We start from the raw sequence: 10,889 nt of genomic DNA on the forward strand, positions 1-10,889 counted from the left end.
CTGTCTAAATCCTCTAAGACATAAAATTAAATGAGGTTTTAAACTTTAAAAAAGATCTCCATTTTATTATTAAAATACAGTTTCATACAGAAAAATTCATTCTTAATACAATTGACACTAAGATGCACATACATTTCTAATCTCTATATGTCTGATTATTACTAGTCACAGTCGGTTACTTTCTGAGCTCCTTGGCATCTGAGCATGGATATAAAGTCATCAGGTAGATTTCAATGATAATCTTTTTCACATCTACTAACTATTAAGGATATATATATATGTATTATTTTTTAAATAAAATACCTAAATAACTCTACCCTGTTTGCAATTTATATGTATTTTAGAAAAATAGATGACTACTTTTGTGTTTGTTTCCTTTGATATGACATTTCCTTTGTCTTTTCAGTTGTCTTATGCAGTCTTTAAAGTGGGGATCCAGCCCATGTTTTAGAAGAGTCACTTGGGTCTTTAATTGCATATCTTGCTTTTCTGCTCCAAGTGAAACTAATCTATCGGATCCAAAAGATCCCACAGGGATAGCCTATGGGGAAAAACAGTGACACTTTTTGGTGGTTAGAAAACCCTTAGTAATAAACTTAGGAGAAAAGGAGAGAAAAGTTTCAAACTAAAGCACAGAACAATCACTAAGGTTTCATGATATATGAGTAGGCTGTTAGAATTCCGAATTTAGCTGCTAATCTCAAGAATTATGATATAATAAAATAATCATTTAATTGACTTACTACTGTTTATTTTGTGAAAAGAGATATCTCACTATATAAACAGGTTGGTTTCAAATTAAGGATGCCCCTGCATCAGCCTCCAAAGTGCTGAGATTACAGACGTGTACCAGGACTACCACATGACATTTACCTACTCCAATTCTAGCATAGTTTACTGAATCTTAATTTTCACTCAATCTATTTATTTCTTATCATTGACATGCTTTGTTAGTTATAAGAATAGGGGAGGAAGTGCATGACCATATGGAAAGAGAGTTTTACAGGCTCCTGGGACCTTGGTCATATGAACCTACAGCAATAGAGTAGGCATGCACAAGACCCATGCAAACTCAGACAACCCCAGCACAGAACTGGGGAAATGGGCAACAGGCCCCAACCTTAGTCAAAGAACTATTGGTAACTGATTACTTATGAGTGAGTGAGAACTGTTCTTCTTTAAGGCAGTGACTACAGATAGGCTGACTAGACCCCAGTGGTGAACTTCCACTGAGGGACATCTGAGTACACTAACTTGACTCTATAAGCCTTAACATAAATGACAGAACACATGAAATCTGGTGGAAGGGCTATGGGAGGGTACAGATGGGGAAGGGGACATAAAGATGATTAAGATGTTTTGTATGAAAGACACAAAAAAATTGAACAAAAATTATATAAAAAATAAAAATAATAGAATATTTTTAATAAAAAATAAATTTAAAAATCTGGATCTTCTCTTTTGATTGTTGGAGGTATGGGGTGAGGCAGGGCATGGAAAGAAGGTGAACTCCTCTGTAAAAGCTAACCACTCTAACATATAAGAATTTTTTTTTGCTTGTTTGTTTTTTGAGATAGGGTCTCCCTGTAGTCCTAGCTGGCTTGGAACTCACTATGTAGCTGGCCTAGATCTCAAGGAGATCTGCCTGGCTTGGCCCTCAGATGGGATTAAAGTCCTGCACCACCACATCCAATTTATAAGAACTTTTAAGCTTGCAAAATCTACAAATAGTAATCAATATTATAAAATCACTAGGAAGGAGCCACATTAAAGTAAAATTGTATCTCAAATACCTTAGATTAAGCAGAAATTCTAACTGCTGGTGCCTTCATTTGGAAGCAAAGTGTCCTACTGTGTGATCCTGTCTGATGGTCCTTGATTTTATCATCAGAGTCAGTGACAGTTACATTTCCATCAGTATGGACAGATCTAAAGAAGAAGAAAGAAGACACATTTAGGCCACTAAAATCATTACAGATTTTTAGAAACCATGACACATCACTGTTTCCTTACAAGCATACAAAGATTCTTAGATGTTCTAGTTGGTTAAGAAATGCCAGTTCACATTCTTATCACTGCTGTAGTTGGAAAAGAAATTAAAGATTAAAGGTATAACAGAGAAATAGATAAAGTTGATGAGAGGCCAATTGGCTTTTTCAAAAAAGGTCGATCTTCAAAGGAGATACACAGCAAATTGGGTTTGTACTGGTGTCCCAAAGAGACACAGGGCTGAAAACAATCAGCTCATTTAGAGCTCCTGAAGTCACCTCAGTAGTGGTGGCCTCTACCTTGTTTTTAGTAAAATTAAACAATAAGAGGAAACATGAGTTCCAGAATAAAATAATTCTGGTACAGAAAAGGACCTAGTACCATGACTAGTATTTGTATCTGGGCCATTGGCATGGGATATAACTAACTGTAGTTACTAAATGAATAGTAATGCTGTATGTTTCTACTCTACCACAAAATAACCATCAAACTTCAGGGACTTTATAGGCAAAGCCTTCTTAAGAAATGTGAGTTCTAATGGCTTACATTTGGTGAAGTTTGCTTGCTAGGCAAATACTCTAACAACTAACTGAGCTACATTCCCAGCCCTTAGGGATAAGCTTTTTACTAACAATTCTCTCAGATCACAAAGACAGGGAATCAGGCTCCTGAGACAATCATTCTATCAGACAATTTAGGAACTTGGGCTACTTAATTCTATCTCTGGTTCCCACAACTGACATTCATCAGCTTTGTTCAAAATGCTACTACCTGCTCTCCTACCTTTGTCAACAGTGCTCTCTGCTTTTTCACTATCACTGCTATCTATTTATTCTATCACTGCTGTCCTTTATTCCATACAAATGGCCAAAGCATATGAAAAAAATGTTCAGCATCACTAATAAACAGGGAAATGCAAATCAAAACCACAATGAGGCATCATCTCACTTCAATAAGAATGGCTGCTATCAAAAAGACAAAAGAGAGCAAGTGCTGGTAAGGATGTAGAAAAAGGGAACCCTTGTACACTCTTGCTGGGAATGCAAATTATGGAAAAGAGTATGGAGATTCCTCAAAAACTTAAAAATAGAACTACCATATGATCCAGAAATTCCATTTCTGGGTATATATCCAAAGGAAATGAAATCAGTATATCAAAGAGACATCTGCACTGCCATGTTCACTGCAGCACTATTCATAATAGCCAAAAAATGAAAACAACTGAAGTGCCAATCAACTAATGAATGGATAAAGATAATGTGGTACACATACACAATGGAATATAGTCAGCCATAAAACAGATTGAAATCCTGTCGTTTGTGACAACATGGATGGAACTAAAGATAATTATGTTAATTGAAACAAGCCAGGAACTGAAAGATGAGTACTGAATAATCTCACTTATATGTAATATAAAAACTTGATCTCATAGAAGTTGAGAGTAAAATGGTGGTTTTCAGAGGTTGAGAAGGACAGGGGAAGGGAATGATGGGGAAAGATTGAGCAGTAGGTATAAATTTGATAGGATTAAGAAATTCTTATGTTCTTTTGCACAGTGGTATGACTATAGATACAACAATGTAGTATATATTTCAAAATGCTAGAACAAAGAAGTTTAAATGTTTTTACCATGAAGAAATGATAAAAAGTTTGTGGAGAGAGCTATGTTTAACCTGATACAAACATTACATAACAAATGTATACATACACCAAAACATCACATTCTGGAGAGGTGAAGGCAGGCAGATTCCTAGGGTTTGATGGCAAGCCTCTCTAGCCTATCTGGCAAGCTTCAGGCCAATGAGAGCACCTGTCTGAAAAAACAAGGTATATGGTAATTAAGGAAAGAACAGCAGAGGCTGCCCTCTGGTCTCCACATACACATGTACCCACAAACACATGAACATGCACACACAAAAGCAGAAAAAATCATATGGTACTGCATAAATATGTACACTTTTTATGTTTTTATGCATCAATTAAAATAAATTTAAAAATTCTACCCCATTAAAATGCATAATTTTATGGTCTATGTCTAAATTTAAAATGTGTAGTGCTAGCACGGTGGTGCACAGCTTTAATTCCAGTACTCGGGAGGCAGAGGCAGGTGGGTCTCTGTGAGATTGAGGCCAGCCTGGTCTACATAGTGAGTCCAGGCCAGCTGGAGCTACAGGGAGACCCTGACTCAAAAAGACAAAAAACAAAACAAAACAAAACAGTAAAACATGTAAAAAAAATCTTAAATTGGGGCTGGGGAAATAGCTCAAGAGGACCTGAGTTCAGATCCCCAGCACCCATGAAACAGCTGGGTACAGTGGTGAGCAGCTATGACCCAAATGGCAGGAGTCAAAGACAAGTGTATTTCCAGAGCTCATTGGCCAATCAGTATTGCTAAGTTGAGAGAGTCGGGTTCAGTGAAAAGATCATGTCTCAAATAATAATAATAATAATAATAATAATAATAATAATAATAATGTAGAAAATGAAGGAGGAAACACCCAACCCTGTGGTCTCCACATGATGACTCATGTGCGAGTATGCACACAATATGTGCACATACACACATACACCATACAAAATAATTATTAATCTCAAAATTTTTATTCTATCAATAAATGAACTCCCTTCTCTTATCACTTTGTCTTTTCTTTCAAGCTCATTTATAATCCCATCTGAAAATAGAGGGACAGTTCTCCAAGTAACAGGCTTAAATATATGAAAGCTGCCCAGCCTCATTAAGGATTGGCTTCAATGGGTCTGAGGAAAATGAAATATACTATACAAGAGGTAAAGGCCAAGGAATGCTCTGCTCTACTTGGAGCAACCAGGAAAGGCTTCATGAAAGTAGTCTCTCAGGTTAAATTTCAATGAAGTGGTAAAGAGGCAAATGAAGGAAAATGGGAAATATAGAGGGGTCAGCAAGAACAGAAATTTGAAGCAGCATACCTTGTCAAGAACTCTGTAGTGTTTTGGGTGAGAAATGTACCTCATTGGCTCATGAGTTTGAACACTTGGTCCCCAGAGGGTGGTGATGTTTGGGAAGATTATAGAACTTTTAGGAGGTAGAACCTTGCTAGAGGAAGTGTGTCACTGGGAGTAGGTTTTGAGGGTTTATAGCTTTACCTACTTTCTGTTCTCTCACTCTGCTTGCTGTGTTCTGGATGAAAATGTGACCAGCTAGCTTCCTGCTCTTGCCCCCATGCTATGTCTTTTCTGCCATGATGGGCTCTATTCTTCTGGAACCAGAAGAATAAGCTAAAAGAAACCCTTTCCTCCTTATGTTGCTTTTGTCAGGGTATTTTAGAACAGTAACAGAAAAGTAAATAATACAAACTGCAAACAGTTCTATTTTCACATAGAAGGCAGAAAGCCACAAAAGCATCTCATTGCTGGAGGGTGAGAGGAATCATATCTGTAAGGCCAAAACTCCTCTTAGTCTAACGAAGAATGGAGCGAACAAGTAAATTTATTACTTACCAAGTAATTCTAATAAAATTCCAAGTGAATTTTACTCTCTTGGAAAAATAAGCTCCTTCAAGGAAAGACAATATACAGAAACTGTTTGGCAGATGACAGAAAAAGAAGTGTCCAACACATAACAGTATAAGAAGGAACAAGCTAAAATTTTAACAAATTCTTCAAAATCTAGTATGTCAGTTTGGAGACACAAGGACTCAACTGGAAGATGATCCACATGTCTCAAATAGGTGCTCCTAAGAAAGATTAGAAACAGGACAAGAAAGGCTGAGAAGATGGTGGAATCAGTAAGGTGCAAGCACCAGAACATGTACATATACCTACATACACCAAGTACACACACCCACACCAAAAAACAAGTAGGACAGGAAGTCAGAGAAGCCATACATCAATATGACAGTATGCAAGAAGAATTTAGGAAAGAGGCTTGAAGGTTTGCCTAAAGCAAAACAAAAGAAACCCCTTTCACTTAAGTGTTCAGGCAAAATCCATTGCCTCGGGGAAGAATAGAAGCAAAATTATTATACCTCCTGGGACGGGGTGTAGTTTGGAAAAATATTCAGCCATGGGACATAAAGAATATTGTTGTTAGGAGAGAGGAACAGGAAAACGTAATGGGTAAAGATCCTGCACCAATCCCAAGAGAGATCTATTACAGCTAGGGGACGGGAAGGATATTCCTGTCCAGGAATAACCATAAATGGCAGAATATGACTTCTATAAGGAAGGGAGAGACTAGGAATGCTGAAGAAGCCCAAACCCCAATGCCTAATTATAATTCAGTCTAGATCAAAACAAAAGCCCACTCTATTCCACAACAAAACAAATAGAAGGGCAACTGCATAAAATGAAATTCCTCTGTGGAACAATAGTGCAAAGACTGCTAAAAGGTGAGGGTGGTACAGGCAGCAGGAGAAAAAGGCATATAGTATTACATGCCATGATCTAGATGCATGGAAACAGAAGCCCAGTGCTTGAAAAATCTGAAGCCAGAGGTGCACTGAAGGTAATGATGGCAAAACACAAACCCAGCTCAACTCCTGACACACCAGCACAGCCTGCAGCACAGAGGACCCTACAGAGGAAGCAGCAGAGGAGCATTACCTACATCTTCTTTATTCCCCTGCACAGGATCCTAAGTGTAAGTCAAAACTTATAAGGCAAGCACAATAGTGAGAAGAAAGAGCTCTTGGGGCTAGAGAGACTGCGCAGTGATTGAGTGCTTACTGCCCTTAGGACCTGAGATTGGCTCCCAGAACCTCCATCACCAGGCTCACTATCAACTGAAACTCCAGCTCCAGGCAACAATGCCCTCTTATGACCTCTGTGCATGTGCAGACACACATACATACACATACATTTTAAAAAGCAATAAATCTTAAAAATAAACCCTCACCTGCCATGGTCGTGCACACCTTTAATCCCAGCACTTGGGAGGCAGAGGCAGGTGGATCTCTATGGGTTCAAGACCAGTCTGGTTTACATAGTAAGTTACAGGCCAGTTACAGAGAGACCAAAAAAAAAAAAAAAAAAAAAAACAAAAACCTCTCTATTGAGATAAAGCAGTTAACAAAATCAGAAATGATTAGATTGTTGAAACTATCATGGATTTCAACATAACTATATATAATACTTTTTTTTGGTCTTTTTGAGACAGGGTCTCCCTGTAGCCCCAGCTGTCCTGGAACTCACTATGTAGACCAGGCTGGCCATGAACTTGCCTGCCTCTGCCTCCCGAGTGCTGGGAGTAAAGTGAACCTATAGTTGGCCCAAATAAACCAATTTATTTTTATTCTTAAGGTCATTTGAGGATCTGTTCCTCAGGGGTCACATGGGCTTGGAAGGGGCCCCTGGCTCCTTTCTTTTATCAGTTCCATCTACGTGAAGATAAGTCAAAGGTCCTGGTCAACCATGGCTGGCTTCACTTGGAAGCATGGAGGAAATGTTTCCTCTGAGTTGACCCTCTTCTTTGTAGACTGGACACTGGTTCAAGTCCATCTGATAGGGTCTCCATGGCCTTCCTGAACACGAGGACAGGTGACTCACCACAGTTACAGAACATTTTGAGATACGTTCCATAGTCCCCTGGAACTTAGTTGGCCTTGGAGGGCAAAGAATAAAAACTGTCTTTAAGTCCCTCTGACCAGATTAGTCTATAACCAAAGATTAAAGTGATCGGTATATTTCTTTAAGAGTCCATGTGTATAGCTAAAGGCTACATAACAAGAAACAATTCCAGACGGGATACCTTCCTTTGAATTGTTGGCCAGGGTGGCCCAAGAGGCACCCACACAGTAACCCAGCATAGAACTGGGAAAATGAAGAGCAGACCCCAATTTTATCTAAAGGAATGTTGGCAACTGATTGTTACTAGATGAGGAAGAGCTGATCTTCCTAAAACAAGAAACTCTAGATAGGCTGACTAGACTCAGTGGATGGACTTGCACTGGGAAATGGCTGGGGGCCACAACACAGTGGACAATAACAGGGATGACAGAGCATATGGGTACCAGCGGAGGGGGGGCAGATGCCACTTGGGATGCAGGTATAAAGATGTTTGGGATGTTCTGTATGAAATACACACACACACACACACACACACACACACACACACACAAAATCAACAAAAAATATGAACCTGCAAATACCAGAAATGTTAAAGGAAGTTCTTGAGGCAAGAATATAATACCAGGTGAAAACCTGTATTTACGAAAAGAAATGAGTGTTGGAAAGGTGAAGTATTAAATATAAAAGACTTTATCCTTCTTGTTTTTCTCTATTTTCCATTTTTGTGTATGTGTGTATGTGTTTGTGGTATGCATGTTTACATGTGTGGGCATATATGTGTGTTGGTGTGCATGCACATGAGTGCAAAAGCATGTGGCAACCTGAGGATGATGTTGGGAATCATCCTCTATGCATCTTCAACTTACTCAATGAGACAGGGCTTCTCAATCAAACCTAGGTTCACTGATATGGTTATTCCTGCTGGAAAACTCGCTCTGGGGATCCCCTGTCTTTGCCTTCCAAGGCTGGAATTACAGGTGAGCTGCCACGTCCACCCAGAATTTATATGTTTTCTAGGGATCTGAACTCTGGTCTTCATTCTTGGGTGACAAATGTTTAACCACCCACCAAGCTATCTCCCCAGTTTGCCTCTTATTTTTGTTCACTTTAGGTTATTTACTAAGCAAAAAATAATAACAGTGTAATGTAGAGATAAAAAACAAAATGAAGTATACCAATGTAGCATAAAATGGGAGGTAAAATTTGGAATACAATGTCATTAAGTATATCATAGGACATATGAAGTAGCATATTATTTCAAGCACAAAAGTAATATGTTAAAGATACATGCCTTTTAAAATATGGAATAGTAGTTCTTAACCAAACATACACACAAAGAATTTTTAGCAAAGTCTCAAGACAATTTTGGTTGTCACAATCAGGAATGGAAGTAGCAGTTATTCTTATTCATCTAGTAAGATGTGGCTAAAATTCCTGTAGTGCAGGTTGGAGAGATAGCTTAGCTGTTCTTCCAGAGAACCCAGGTTCCACTCTCAGCACCCACATGGTGGCTAACAACCTCTATAACTCCAGTTCAAGGGGATCTGATGCCCACTATTGGCCTCTAAGGGCACTGCATGCATGTGGTGCACTTACATCCATGCAGGCAAAACACTCATACACATAAAAGTAAAATAAAAAATTTTTACATCCTATAGCAGACACAGGATGGTCATTTTGCCAACAACAAAGAATGGTCTGGCCCAAAGCATCAACAATTTTAACACTGACAAATCGTGATACAGAACAATCATTTATATAAGTATATAATACATGAATACACACATATACATATATATGTATATGTATGAATGAAGAGATTTAGAAAGCATTCTTGGAAGTGTGTCATTGATGGAATTTCTAAGAGATGATCAAATCATGAAGACTCTGACCTGATGAATAGTTTGATCCATTGATGTATTAAAAATCTGAAGAGACTATATTAGAATTTGTGGAACTATGAACCAGGTGGGGCCTTGGAGGAAGTAATCACTGGGGTCACGTCCTTGGGAGTTGTATGTTGTATGTTGCCCTGGGCCCTTCTTATTAATCTTCTGCTCTGGTTCCTATTTGTCAGGAATTAAACTACTCATTATGTTACTCCCCCATCATGACTGTCTGGAACCTCTGAAACCACAAACTACAATAAATCCTTCCTGTTAAGTTGTTCGCTCAGGTACTTTGGTCACAGCTATGGAAAACTAACACAATGTATGAGAGCAAAGCCAGCACAAGTTTCTTCTGTGTGTGACAGTTGATCTTGATTGCCAACTTGATAGAATGGAAACACATCTCTGGGACCTGACTCCGAGAGATTATCTAGATTATGTTAAATCAGATAGGAAGGCTCACCCTAAATGTGGGCTGGGGTCTCAGACTAAATAAAAGGAGAAAGGAAGCTGAGCACAAGCATTCATCTCTCTCTTGATTCCTCAGTATGGACTCAAGATCACTGGCCCTCCCTGCCATGATATCCCTTGGAACTGTAAGCCAAGATAAACCTTTTCTTTTTTAAACTGCTTTTCTCAGGTATTTTATTGCAGAAATGAGACAACTAATATACTTTGTCATAATTTCATCAAAAGAATACTTGTTCTTACTATAGATCTTAGCAACCTCAGCATACAATTATTATTCTTTACTGAGTCAAAAACCTTTAGTTCACTTAAAGGAAACACATTGAGGCTTCTTTGACACATCTGAATTGCCAGAATCACTACTCCTCCACTTTGTAAAATGAAGGTTATATAGACACAAGTACAGTAGCTACTAAGTGTCTAACAGGAAGGTAGCATATACCATATAGACTGGACAAAAGGAGGATTTATGTCCTGAGCAGAACAGAATAGGATAGCATGAGGTTTCATCATGGTACTCAGAACAGTGTATTATTTAAAATTTATGAAGTGTTCATTTTTGGAATTTTCCATTTAATAGCTGCAATCTATGGTTGACCACAATTAACTACAGCTGCAGACAGCAAAATCAATAGAAAGCAAAGCTGCAGAGGGGCAGCAAGGTGCAGAGTGACTATGTATCATGAGTACACCCTGGCAACAGATTCCACAACCCAGATAAAACCAAGTCCTTGACAATTTGGACATAAACTATTACATTCACTCAGGAAGAAAACAGATAACAAGAACAGTTCCTGATACAGATAGGAAATTAAGTTAATAATTTTTAAACATTCCTACAAATAAAGTTCCAAGACTTCCACTCTGAATTCCACAAAACATTTAAGGGGAAAAAAACATACCAACATCACACAAACTCTTCCAGAAATAAATAAGGCTATCCCAATTCATTTATGAAGCTAGCATTATCCCATAACAAAAATCAGACAAATTGTCAAG

At 38.3% G+C, this 10,889-nt stretch overlaps 1 protein-coding gene across 6 annotated transcripts in view; it reads right to left on the reverse strand.

Moving 5' to 3' along the window:
- Window positions 1–10,889, reverse strand: part of Ncoa1 (nuclear receptor coactivator 1) — a 306,946-nt gene that overhangs the window by 225,934 nt on the left and 70,123 nt on the right. For 4 of the 6 annotated variants that reach the window (XM_029553833.1, XM_029553836.1, XM_017802170.2 and 1 more), the window contains one exon: window positions 1,794–1,929. The exons of 1 other annotated variant lie outside the window; for it this stretch is intronic. The gene's annotated coding sequence lies outside the window, so the exon portion shown is untranslated. Of the gene's footprint in view, window positions 1–1,793; window positions 1,930–3,697; window positions 3,804–10,889 lie in introns of those variants that run through there. One more of the 6 variants, XM_029553819.1, reaches the window with a different exon arrangement.

Source organism: Nannospalax galili, unplaced genomic scaffold (assembly GCF_000622305.1).
Source record: "Nannospalax galili isolate Female #2095 unplaced genomic scaffold, S.galili_v1.0 scaffold1191, whole genome shotgun sequence".
In the NCBI taxonomy this organism is placed as follows: Eukaryota; Metazoa; Chordata; class Mammalia; order Rodentia; family Spalacidae; genus Nannospalax; species Nannospalax galili.